The sequence below is a fragment of the Coptis chinensis genome, chromosome 5 (genome assembly GCF_015680905.1).
Source record: "Coptis chinensis isolate HL-2020 chromosome 5, ASM1568090v1, whole genome shotgun sequence".
NCBI classification, from domain to species: domain Eukaryota; kingdom Viridiplantae; phylum Streptophyta; class Magnoliopsida; order Ranunculales; family Ranunculaceae; genus Coptis; species Coptis chinensis.
The window spans coordinates 20,319,943-20,333,880 of NC_141460.1; the positions used below are offsets into that span (position 1 = coordinate 20,319,943).

General features: G+C 35.4%; 1 pseudogene; it reads left to right on the plus strand.

Annotated features, from left to right (window-relative positions):
- The first annotated feature begins 1,287 nt into the window (after positions 1 to 1,287).
- LOC147497038 (wall-associated receptor kinase-like 9) lies at positions 1,288 to 8,477 on the plus strand (annotated as a pseudogene).
- Positions 8,478 to 13,938: the final 5,461 nt, after the last annotated feature.

Here is a 13,938-nt window from a genome sequence, read left to right on the forward strand (position 1 = left end):
TATGATTTAGTTTACAATCATACTTCATGGTTAGGTGAAGTGAAGATTTGACTGAGTTGGAGTGGTGCTACAGGACATTTGCTTTACACCATAGGATTTTGATTTTGATTTTGATTTTGATTTCTTTCTTTGGCGCACAAAAGTTAGCAGAGTCATTACGGACAGGATATCCTTTTACGGCCCTAACTCAAGCAAACAGCTACCAGTAATAGGTAGCATCAGAGACGCAATAAAGATGACCAGAACTCGACCATGTGTTAGGAGTAGACTCTAATTTTCATTCAGAATTTTTCTGCTACAATGAAAGTGTAAATGTCTCTGTTTTTGCATCTTCTCGGCCTCTCGGGCAGGAATTTTAGTGATGAAAGTATGAAACTGCCTTCCAAATCCTTGAATTGTATTCAAATAATTGGCTACTGGCTTCCAAGCGCGGCCAAAGAGATCTAAATAAACAAGAAATTGAGCAATTGTGGGCTTATGTTCTATTTGAGTTATAAGATAGCAGTATAAAATGAGATGAACAATTTTCAACTGTTCCAAAAGCAGCCAACATGAAGGTGGTGGCGATAATGAAATCCACTTCCATAGTCTTCTATGTTCTTTTTTCTTACTAAAAATTGGTTTCATAGTCATAATTTTTTTTTAATTTATTTATATATATATAGAAAAACGAGGGGTTGAGTGAATAGTGAATGTGCGTGGATGTAGGGGCATTTTGGTCCTTCATATTTTATTATTTTTTTAACTTTTGAAGGGTAAAATAGTAATTTAAAGTTTATAAATTTTTAAAAAAAAATTAAGCTGGGATTATGGCTGACCCCTAACCAGCATTCATTTTAACCCATGATAGTTGTGTCCTTCAGCATCCTCTCTTACAATAGTTGATAATTGTTCAGAGAGGAGAAAAAAACAAAACATTGTCTATATCGTCCTCTACATTGTCAAAAAGTTTTCTATCAGTTTTATTTTGTAATGACAAGGAAGACAAATACGATCACGATAGCTGTAAATCCTCTAAAGTGTATATTATGAATGTTAATTAAGGCACTTTGACTTAACTTTTCAAAAGTTGCTTTGGTGAAGGATTGATTCTGGTGTTGGACGTCCTTTAAAAAGACACCAACACTCAGTTTGCCACTGCAAGAGAAAGACAGCCTTATTCCTGAGTCACATATATTTCTTCCAACTCTTCTGTACACCTACCTATTTCACTATTTGTATGGCCATTTGAGGGGAGGAGATGGTTATTTTAAGACCAAGGTTGCAAAATGTTTTACTTGTATGGATATGGGTGCCATTGACTTATGCACACGTACAGAAGAAGCATTGCCTGGTTGCCAATCAACAACACAACAGATCATTCTATCGTTCCGATTATAGTGATTTTTAAATAGCATTCGTGGCTGAGGAAGGTAGTGTCTCCTTTAATGAACCAGATGAAAACAGTTCACTAGCGGCTATTCAGGCAACTGTTTCACTAAATTGGGCTATGGGCGAACAAACATGCAAAGAGGCACGAAGAAGGGACGGAAGTAATTTCAGATGTGGGAATCACAGCGAATGTATTGACTCAATCCACGGGCCAGGACTTCGTTGTCGTTGCTTAGAAGGTTATCAAGGGAACCCATATTTGCCTCATGGTTATAACTTGATCTCATCCTCCTATATTGCTAGGAGAACAAACAAATTTCTCTCTGTATAACTTCATCCTTCCGGCAGTGAGATGTGACTAACGTGAGCACATTTACTAATTTACTAGTTGCGTTAACAGTCCTAATATGACATTTTACTCCAATCCAGAGCTCGACCAACGGGTGTTTTCTTCAACTCGTCTTGCTCTTAAGCTCATCCAACTTCTGAGGTAATGAGTACAAATATGGCGTTTTAATCCAATCCAGACCTTGACCTACGCGTGTTTTCTTCAAACTCGTCGTGCTCTTCAGCTCATCCAATTTCTGAGTGAAGAACTTGATGCATCGTTTCAACTTTCAAAGAATTGAACTTTGTTCCCTTTAGTCTTAAAAGTCGTAACTTCTAAAACTTCCAATTTCTAACTTCCAAGAGTTCTACTCTATTTTTAAACGTCATTTTTGTAGTTGTGAAGTAGTCTTTTTTCATACAAGGAGTGACTCTCAATAACAAAAATGCCAAAACAGTAACTCTCAAGGCTTAGAAGAAATGACCCGGTGTATTTAGTATGAACATTCAATGTTTATACTCTTTGGGTATAAAATGGCAGTATTATCAGACCTAGCCCGATGGTTTGACTCTGTTGAACCGGGTCAAATTTGACTCTGTTGAACCGGTCACCCAAATGGGTTGGGTCGCTCAGTAGATCGTTCAAGTAAGGGTAGAATTCGAGCTAAACAAGCGAGCTTTACCATGCTCAAGCTCGGCTCGCTAATTACACGAGCTTTAAATTGAGCTCGAGCTTGGCTTATATAGTAAACGAGCGAGCTCGAGCCGAGCTTGGCTCATATAGTAAACGAGCGAGCTCGAGCCGAGCCCAAGCCGCTCGGTTATTTTACACTATAAATATACTATTTGAGCTAAATGAGCCAAACTTCATCAAACTCATTTGTTACACGAGCTTTAATTTGAGCTTGAGCTCGGCTCATATAGTTAAACGAGCGAGCTCGAGCTGAGCTTAAACGAGCCAAGCCCAAGCTGAGCTCCGAGCCCTCGGCTCAAATTCCACCCTTACGTTCAAGCACAGTTTAGACTGAACTACTGGGTCATGATTAATATAACTATGCATAGTATTTGATGAGAAAATACAACAATAATTGAAAATAACGTAGCTGCATGGTTTTGATCATTGGTCACTTGGGAGTAGATTAAAAACCAATGCACGGCTAGTAAACTAGTGATATCAAGTAATAATTCAATTATATTTCTACTTAATTTATGAACCAGTGACCCACTGGTTAAACCACTAACCCACTGGTTGAACCAGTGACTCATTGACTCAGTCCCTTTACCGGGTTAGTATTCGGGCTGGGTCTAATAACTATGTTCAATGGTTATCGGAAAAAAAAAAAAAAAAAAATACATGAACATTCAATGTTTATAGTCCTTGGGTATAAACATTGATTGGGTATGAACATTGAATGTTTAATGTCCATACATGAACATTCAATGTTTATAGTCTTTGGGTATGAACATTGATTGGGTATGAACATTCAATGTTCATAGTGAACATTCAATATTCATAGTCCTTTAGGTATGAACATTTAATGTTCATAGTCTTTGGTATGAACATTGATTGGGTATGAACATTCGATGTTCATAGTCTTTGGGTATGAACATTCAATGTTCATAGTCCTTTGTCCTTTGGGTATAAACATTAATTGGATATATGTTCATAGTCCTTTGTCCTTTGGGTATAAACATTAATTGGATATGAACATTAAATGTTCATAGTCCTTTGGGTATGAACATACATCAATATATTGTATAAGGTACATTCACTTATTTGGATATGAACAATCATTATTTATATACCAGCAGAAGGTATGAACACTCATTGTTTATAGTAAAATGACAGAAAAGGTAAAATCGGAAAATATTTATTTTAAATCCGGGCCATTTGTCCTTGAAAGTTATTTTCATAGAAGAGTATAATTGACATTTTAAAAACGTAAAAAGGCGGGCCAACTTATTTTGTCCTTGAGGATTACTAATTTTAAAATAGTAGTTTCGTGAGTTACTTTTTCTCAAAATTTGTCCTTGTGAGTTACTCACAAAAAACCGTGTCCTCCGGACTTCATTTTCCCCAAAATTAGGCCTTGGACCAATTTCTTGTTTTTAATATATATATGCGTCCACCTCCACTGTTTTTGAGTTGGAACTTCTCCTTTTTCGGAGCTAAGTTGGAATTCGAATATTATCAAACAACCTAAATGAAGGAGAAATTTCCGTAATACAGTGCAGGGGAGGGGTGTGTTTTATGGCTGGGCGGTTTTGCTTGGTAAATATTTAGCTCTGTAATAATCTGTTTCTTTCATGTTTGTGATGTTCTGATTAGCAGATATTCATGTTTGTGATGTTCTGACTAGCAGATATTAACGAGTGCGAGGGTCCAAACAAGTGCATGAGCAAAGCTAAGTGCTTCAACACACATGGGGATTATTACTGTACATGTCCATCTGGGCACCATGGTGACGGCAAAAGAGATGGATCGGGTTGCACACCTGGAATTAGCCAGACCAAAGTGGTCCTAATAGGTGTGACTTGATCCTTTCCTCCAGCATAAATCCATTGACAGTGATTCATCTTTTACAAGAGCATATATTTTGTATTTTTATTTTGTTTTTGGTTAGCAACATTAATGTTTCTAATTAAATTCCTGGACATACAATGGTTAAGTTTAAGATAGAGACCCTTCTTCTGGGCGGAGGGTTTTAAAACTGATAGTTGATGCATCAGAATACACGTTAGGGTGTTGGCCGGGACTATATCTTGGTGTCCATACTCAATAGGGCTTGATATACTCCGGTTAAACAAGATTGGACAGCACAATAATAACAACCATTTCCTTTTGAATCACGCAGGTATTGGAGTAGGCGTAGCTCTAATTGTTTTACTTGCATTTGGTTTCTCGGTATACAAAGATACTAAGGAAAATAAAGCGCATGAAAATCAAAAAGAAGTTTTTCAAGAGAAATGGAGGGTTGTTGCTGAAACAAGAAATCTGTTCAGGAGACTACTGTTTCGACCCCTACCTACGTGGCAAACGTATATTACTAGAGGTTTCCACTTTATTTGTTTAATCGACAGGGCTAAAACCCAATTTGCAGTACTTTGGATCAATGTACAGGCCCATTAACTCATGTGTCTAGGGCTGAACCCTAGCTACATGGCTTGCCACTTACGTACATTAATTTATGTCTAGATTCATTTCATATCAAAGAGATAATCATCAATTAAGAGTCATGATCAATTACAATTACTTGAGCTACAATAAATTTATACTCTACACATAAATACAAAACTATTTTTTCATAAAGAACTACGTTCTTGAGACTTGATCCCATCGATAATTTGGGTACATAGGCAACCGAAAGGTACAGTCTCATCATTCACTCAATCACCATCGCTTTTTCACTACTTTTCTACGTTCTTCATCTCTTTCGTCACCACTTAGTGTTTTGATCATATTTGATCGAAACATAATTGACGCCGTCTGCGGTTCTTATTTAACACCCTTGATCACATTCTGCAAAAATTATGACGAATATTAGAAGAGCTCAAGTTCCCGATACAATTACTGTCAATCAACCCAACCATGATGTTCAAAGTCAACCTGGCGACAACGGACAAAAAAAATACCCGTCTTACCCCTCTTCAGCGCCGCGCGACATTACTACTTTTCCACAGAGATATGGTCTCCGCAATCTGATACTTATAATATAAGTCAAATACCTCGAGAAGCACTTATTCGAAAGTTTAAGCATGTACGGATCGGAAATAGAACAGTTACTACAAGCGTCATCTGAAATGAATAATTCCTCTCAAAGATGATGTGACATCTATCGCACCACAACATAACACATGTCAACGACATCAAAGCATGTGGAATCGTTTACATGGTGAGGATGAGATTCCGGTTGTTCGCAACAAATGTCATCCACGAGTTCTCGAAAATGGTGTTGTATCTGTCACACCACAATGTAACACTAACACATGCCAATAACATAGTTGCGTGTGGGATCGTTTAAGTGGTGATAATTAGATTCTCGTTGTTCTCAATGGTTACCCACGAGTTCAAGACAATAAATACAGACTTCGCAATGGTTACTTTTCACGAATCTCAGCAAATCGTATCTAATTCATATTTGTCCATTGTCGTTTAATAGTGACGATGGTCGTCTTATATTATTTGTTAATACGGTTCTTATATCAGCTGAATGGAGGCATTCTTGCTTTGCGAAAACTACATTGGCCTTGTTTCATGCTGTCAGATGTCTTAAGCTTATTTCAAAGAATAAATAGTCGAAGTTTATACTTATCGAATATCTGCTGCGCAAGTTTTTTCGCAATGTCTATGGATCGAGTCGCAAAATAGAAAAATTATCTTAGCGCTTACAACATTGTCTCTGACGCTCATACAACTAAAAAGAGGCAAAATTTGGTTTCGCTAATGGCTGATTTTCTTATCGATGATATTTCTATGTCGAACACATTACTCGATGAGGAACACGTCGATCCCTAATTATCATTATCTCCCGGGGGCGCTGACTTGAAATACTTATAAGATATATCAGCTAATTGTTATATTTACACCGATAGTTTGCATAATAAGTCTGGTTCCGGTCTTGGTTTTGTCATCTTGAAGCTGAATGAAGCCATAATTGGGAGGTCTCTACGTTTGGGTTTTTGACGCTTCACATTATATGGCAGTAGTAAAAAGCATCATTTACTGATAATGACAACTCTTCCGGGGGGGGGGCGACTAAGTTACGATTAATTATTCTAAGTTAGTCGCTAGCCACTTTGAATGATAATATGCGGCTCGCAATGATAGAATGAACATTTATTTGGACTTAGTTCAACGAATTGCATGAAATTTTACATCTATCAATATTATACAGTATGCGCGTTATGATGTAAGACATCCTAATTCAATCGCATACTTATCCATGGAAATTCAAGTCGTCGCTGTGAGGACAACACTGGATTAACCACTTATGCTGTCAAATGATTCCAACGAGCTTGACACTGATAATGTCTCAGTATCTATCGACGACGATCATGCAGCTACCGATACTCCGGAATTCCTGATGACCAAAAGCTCTATCACAGCGGCATAAGTCTCAATCCTATCCTTCGTTGTTTCAGCAGAATGAACGATTTACTAGGCCTCGAAGAAATTCATTCAGGACGTCTCGAAGAAATATTTCGTTCACAATAATTTACGACTTTTTCCCGACAGTCCATTTTCTTATCGTTTACATTCACACGACACTTTGTTATACATTCCGCTCACTCTTTTCTTATTCCATTTTTTCTTTGATTTTTCTTCTCTTTTTTGCCATATGAACTTTGTTCGCATTCCAAAGAGGGGGCGGTGTTTCGACCCCCACCTACGTGGCAAACGTCTATTAGTAGGGGTCTCCACTTTTTTCGTTTAATCGACAAGGCTAAAGCCAAATTTGCAGTATCATGAATCAATGTGCAGACCCATTAACTCATGTGTCTAGGGCTGAACCCTAGCCACATGGCTTGCCACTTATGTACATTAATTTATGTCTAGATTCATTTCATATCAAAGAGATAATTATCAATTAAGAGTCATGATCAATTACAATTATTTGAGCTACAATAAATCTCTACTCTACACATATAAATACAAAACTGTTTTTTCATAAAGAACTATGAGACTTGATCCCATCGATAATTTGGGTACCTAGGCAACCGAAAGTTATAGTCTCATCATTCACTCGATTACCATCGCTTTTTTACTACGTTTCTATGTTCTTTATCTCTTTCGTCACCACTTAGTGTTTTGATTATATTTGGTCGAAACAACTACAACGTAGAAAATGCAAAAATATATGACATAGAAGAACTTAAGAGAGCAACAGACAACTTCAATGCGAGTCGGATTCTTGGTAAAGGAGGTTTTGGTACAGTTTACAAGGGATGCTACCAAATGGTAAAATAGTGGCGGTCAAGAAATCGAAAATAGTGGATGAAAGCCAAATAGAACAATTTATCAACGAATTGGTTATTCTGTCTCACATAAATCATATGAATATAGTAAAACTTTTTGGGTGCTGTCTAGAAACCGAAGTTCGTCTGTTGGTTTACGAATTTATATCCAGTGGAACGCTCTCTAACCATCTGCATGGCGATGATGACAATGATGATGATCACAAGCCTCCTCTTGGGACACTCGCTTAAGCATTTCCATAGAAATTGCAGGAGCAATCGCCTATTTACACTCTGCCGCTTCTGTGCCAATCTTTCACAGAGATATAAAGTCTTCTAACATACTTTTGGATGAAAACTTTAGAGCTAAACTGTCTGATTTTGGAATTTCAAGGTCTGTACCATCTGAAAAAACTCATCTAACAGCAATTGTGCAAGGGACATTTGGATATTTGGATCCCAAGTATTTTCGTTCTGGCCAATTCACGGAGAAAAGTGATGTTCACGGTTTTGGTGTACTTCTTGCTGACATGCTAACAGGAGAGAAGCCAGTTTTCTCTACAACAACTGGAGTCCAAAGCCTTGCCATGCATTTCATAACATATGTAAAAGAAAACAGTCTGTTTCAAATTCTAGATACTGTGATATCGACGGGGGCAAGGGAAGAAGAGATTTTAGCTGTAGCCAAACTTGCAAAAAAATGTCTAAAACCAGCTGGAAAAAAGAGGCCAACAATGAAAGAAGTAGCAAGCAAACTTGAGGGATTTCGAAGTGTTACAGAGGTACCATGCATTTCAAAAAACTGTCAGCAAACTGAACACTGATTAGGTGGACAATCAACTTCGAGTGAAGAGAAATAACAAAGTAATCATGGTAGGTTTGCTATGTCATCCAATGATAGGAGGGACTTACAAGAAGGGTTTCAGCTTTTCTTTTTCATCTGTTTCACTACTTGCCATGACAAGTGACAAACACGAAACACATTGTGATCATCATTGAGTCATTGTAGTGAGTTAATGTTCACGCTAGTTTTGCCTCTTTGAGAAGTTTATTCCCACTATGAACTGCTAGTCTGCAACACACTGTTCCCGGTTAAACATGCTTTTTCTGAAGCCAATTTCGTTGTAGACAAAATCTCGTGGTGTTTCGTGTTTGGAAGCTTAATACTGAATAATTTGTTATTTGAATTGCTAACCCCTTTGGCATTGCTGAAATACTGAAATGCTTTTTCTTTTCCCTAAGATCTAACTGGCAATAGATGCACCACCTCCATCCTAATAACAAACTTCTTATTCATATTCTTCCTCGTCTCTTCCACCAGCACCTCAAAATCAGTGCCAACCACCTTCCCCAGATTTAAACATTACACGCATGCTCAACATGAAAGTATGACATTTGTGATGTACTCCTACCTCCAATGCACCAGGTTGATGAACCATGAACTAACATAACAATTTATTTCAGAACTAGAGCACAAAAAGAAGAATACATTAATTCAAAAAAGAAAATTCAAAAATCAACTAGAAGAACTCTAAAATCCATTCTGAAATCTATTTCATGGCAAAATCAGAGACAAACCCACAGTTGTGGGGCAAAAAATAAATACTTTCGAAACTTAATCAGGACATCACAGACACAAACATTCACATAAACAAAAGACAAGGAAAAGAAGCAATCAACAATGAAAGAATTTCCTTAAGAAAGCAAAATCATTATTCTGCAAGAATATAAAACAAAATGTTGATTCGTCCTACTTCAAATTAGACATTGGGAGTGTCACGTGGGTTTTTTTTTTTTTGACTTTGGAATGGTGTACCCGACATTGGCAGTGTCCAATGTAAACATATTCTTAAACTTAAGCCAAGGATCTTGAATCGCATGAACTCACCAACATCATGACAATCATAAATCAATAATTAAACGTAAATAAACATACCTTAATCCATAGCTTTAGATGAATCAAACGTGTAGAACGGCGAAGGAGAATTTGTTTCTCACCCTAAGCTTTTTCTCTAATCCTAATGCGTTTTCTTAACATCATCATATACACAACTATGAGGCATGTGTATATATAGAGAAAAGGGAGGAGATGATAGTTTCCTTAATTGGACAATGATTCTAATTTCCCATAAAAATTAGACTATAATTGGAAACAACTTATAATTGCCAAAATATTAATATAGATTTGGATACTTCATCATATAAGCACATGTTTTGTAAACCATTAATTATACATGACAGGTGTCCATCATGTGTAGGGCAGGGAATCAGGTCGGGTAGACCCAAATTCGACCCGACCCGATTACCGAATACATCAGGTCGATTTTTATAACCGTTTATGTAATCGGGTTCGGGTATGTCGGGTTCGGATATAATTTTTGGGTTTTTTTTTGAATTTTTAGTGTTATCGGATCAGGTTAGTCGGGTTCGGGTCTGGTTCAGATATTAAATTTCGGATATAATCGAGTTCGGGTTCGAATTCGGATATTATAAAAATATTCGGATTCGGATTCAGATATAGCCATATCCGACCCGATCCCTGCCCTAATCATGTGGGACAACTTTAGAGATCCAATAAAATCCAACAGTCTCCCACTTGGCCCACACGACAAGTTTTATCGAAAATATATACCTTATAATAGTTTTGTAAAACGACACATTATGGGTTTAACTTAAAATAACTGATATGCGTACGTGATTTTGAAAAATGTATCCAATCTAATTTTCTCATTAATTTGGCCATCATAATATCATTATCAAACAATCTACTAATGCAAGTCATAACGGTCGTGTGTCATTTATGCATGTGTGCGACACCATTCCTTCCATTTAGTGCGTCAATGATAACTTGTTTAACATAACACATAAGTAAGAAGTATAAGTCAATGTATAATTGTCTAAAATGTCCAACAGTGATAACTCGTTTTATTCATAATATGTACAAACTCCCACTAATGAAACAGAGTTTGGCAAAAACACAAAATTGAGCTATTAAGGTGTCTAATAGAAAAAACATAAATAATCAATGTATCCATATAACCATAACATTATTAGTTGTATCAAAGACTTGTATTGTCGACAGAATCCATATATAATCGTCTTTGATAGTACCCAATTGGTTAAGGACACGCTAGTTCATAAGTTGGCACTATTATAATCCATAGACACTTATTGTTTTTGCATTCCGTAAGTTCTCTCCAAGTTCACCAGTTTAGCACCTCAATAATGGTTTGTCATTTTTGGAGAAATAGGTGCAACTTAAGTTCTCAACAATTTGGAAATAAAGTTAACAACTCCAAATTCTAAGATAATATGCACACTACACATCGTAAATTGTGGCCTCAAAGCAAACCACGAACTCAGTTGTATTAGTGGAAGTAGCAAAGATAATTTGCTTCGCATTATTCCACAAACTTGCTCGTTCATAAATATAGTAACAAACCTCAAATTTACTATAAAAAGGAATCAACATAATATGAGTTTGAATATTCAATCACAAGTAAATGATTCATCATAATAAATGTGAGCTAATTACTTTAAAATGCATCAGTAGCTGAAAACTTAATATAGATAATATATCTAGAACTTTATTAAGATGTGCTTTATGAGATAACGCTAACAGTCATTGCTCTTGATCTCAAAAAATTTTGATTTCAATCACACATGTTGCCTCCTCAATATCTTTCGTTTCAAAGTTCATTAAGAGAGAATTGTTTATTTTGGGCAATAAACCAAGATTACTACTAGTTAGCAAAACGTCGTAGCATACAAGACCAAAAATATGCTCCCACTGACCTTCAGGTATACACACTAATCAATAGTGCTTTCGTTAAAGCTGAAGAGACAAATAATATTGTTCAACCTAAAATATCATCATTGGGTCCATAATATGACTCTTAAGTTTGCAAACAATATGTTCTTTTCATCATGAAGTTACATATAGAAAAGCGATTTTGACATTCATTTAGTGAAGCTCTAAATCGTAATGAGTCACTAAAGCTATAATGATTCTAAGTGATACCTGCTATGACACAAGATAGCATATCACATTATATTGCTAATACCTTTGATGGTGGAATCTTTGGAACAAGTCTGGCTATGTCTTTTATTATTGCCTTTATAGTTACGCTCTGTCTGTAAGACACATTTATAGCTGACTTTCTTGTATCCTTTAGGCAATGTGACAGTATCCTTAACTCTATTATATTCCATTGATTTGAACTTTCTTTTATGGTGTCAATATGATTAGTAGAATCAATACCTATCTTGGCTCATGGAAATGAAACCAAGTCTCCACAGATCCTAGATCATAATCGGATTCTTGTAGATATGCCACAATGTCATTCGGAAACGTAGATCTCTGTGTTATATAAGATTTTCCAAATACCATTCCTTGTGGTTTTTCTACAAACGCTTTATTGATGATAATCCTATTATGGAGTGTTTGATCTTACAACTATTGTTCATTCATATTGAATAAATCAATATCATGAGGAACAACAAAATTGTAGAAGCTACAAGTATCTAGACTTACGTTAAAACTTCTTTACTTTCAACATTTCATGATTATGTCATTGTTTTTCTTTAATAGACATGTATCATGATATGTCACTCCCACTGATTTCACCATTGTCAAAGGATCTAACGTTATCGGTTTCTACTCTTCTCATACTATGGTTAGATAAGTCAAATCTATATACCCTTTGGATTTTTAAAGATAACCAATTAATAATGTTACCATTAACTTTTCTAAAATCCAATATATTTTTATGTGGATAATTTATAAGCTCAAACTCTGTTGGTATCCCCAAAATTGGCGGGTAACTTGAACTAGGTTTCCTTTGATTCCATAACTACTCAAAAGAGTCGTTGAAACTTTCTTACTGGAAAGCGAGTTTAGTTTATACACAACAGTACGTCTTTATAACTTTCTTTAAATATCCACAATAACTAGGGTAATTGGACTAACTTAACCTAATCCTAATCATGTCCTATAAAGTACGATTACGCTTTTCAACAATATCATTATACTGTGGCGTTTTAAGTATTGTGTATTTATCACAAATACAATGCTTTTCTAAAACTTCGACAATTATTAGTCTAGGACATTGACATTTATCTTAATTTTCACCACTTCAATTTGGTTTGACAGTCTTCACTTGTCTGTTTAGTTGCTTACAATCTCAATAATGTAAATCTTAACGACTCACACTTGTAGAGATTCATTATGTAAGATAGGAACATAATCTTAATGTGAATTGTCATCTTCATGTGAGATGTATCTCACAACAAAATACAAAGTGGCAAAAGTATAGAAATGTCGATACTTATTGTGGCTTTCTTTTCTTGTGTGTTGGTTTTTTTTTTTTTTTTTTTTTTTTTTTTATAATACACTCTACACACATATGAGATTAGTAAATTTAGATTCAAATGAATCACATAATATGCTAATCATTCTATAAAGTTTATCTCTAAAGATTTATACATTTTTCATGCCACAACTAAGAAGACATGATAGTCCTTTAGCTACGTTCAACTCTAACTTTAAGATGCATAATAATAAAGTCCCTATTCGATAATCAAATAAGTATGGTATCTGTGGATATCCTATACTTATTTAACCAAATAATTAATATTTATTTAACCTTACATGTTTGGTCTACCTGTAGGTAACTCAAAACAATCGAATAAACAAACAACAATTATTGTCACTATTATAACATTTAAGAATATAGTTGGTTCACTGTGGTGAATACCAAACTATATATAAAGTAATGTTTTAAGTCAATATTCATGAATAAAGTTGGAATTACTGTGGTGAACACCAACTTATACGTAATATGAATATTCAACACCTTAGGTTTTGACAAGTAAAACTTTATGGTATATGAATTAGGACTTTAATAAACAAAATAATGCTCACTGTATTAAACTTTAATTATTAATACAAATAACTATAATTTAGATTAAAATCTAATGATGAACATAATAGTGTCATTACAATACCACCTGTGGGTGAGTACTACAACACACGAGGTGTTCATTCTATAATATTATGATGATGAACATACATTGTAATTGTGAAACCACCTGTGGGCGTGTATCACAACATACAAAGAGTTCACTTATATCTAGGGCTAAGTCATTAAGTATGTCAAAATTAGATAGGTATGCTACTTGTGGGCAGTCAAGTCCATATCTAACTCTTTAGTACACATTATCACCCTAAATTAATTAGAACTGTAACATTAATGATATTTACTACTTCTCATATTGGGTCACTGT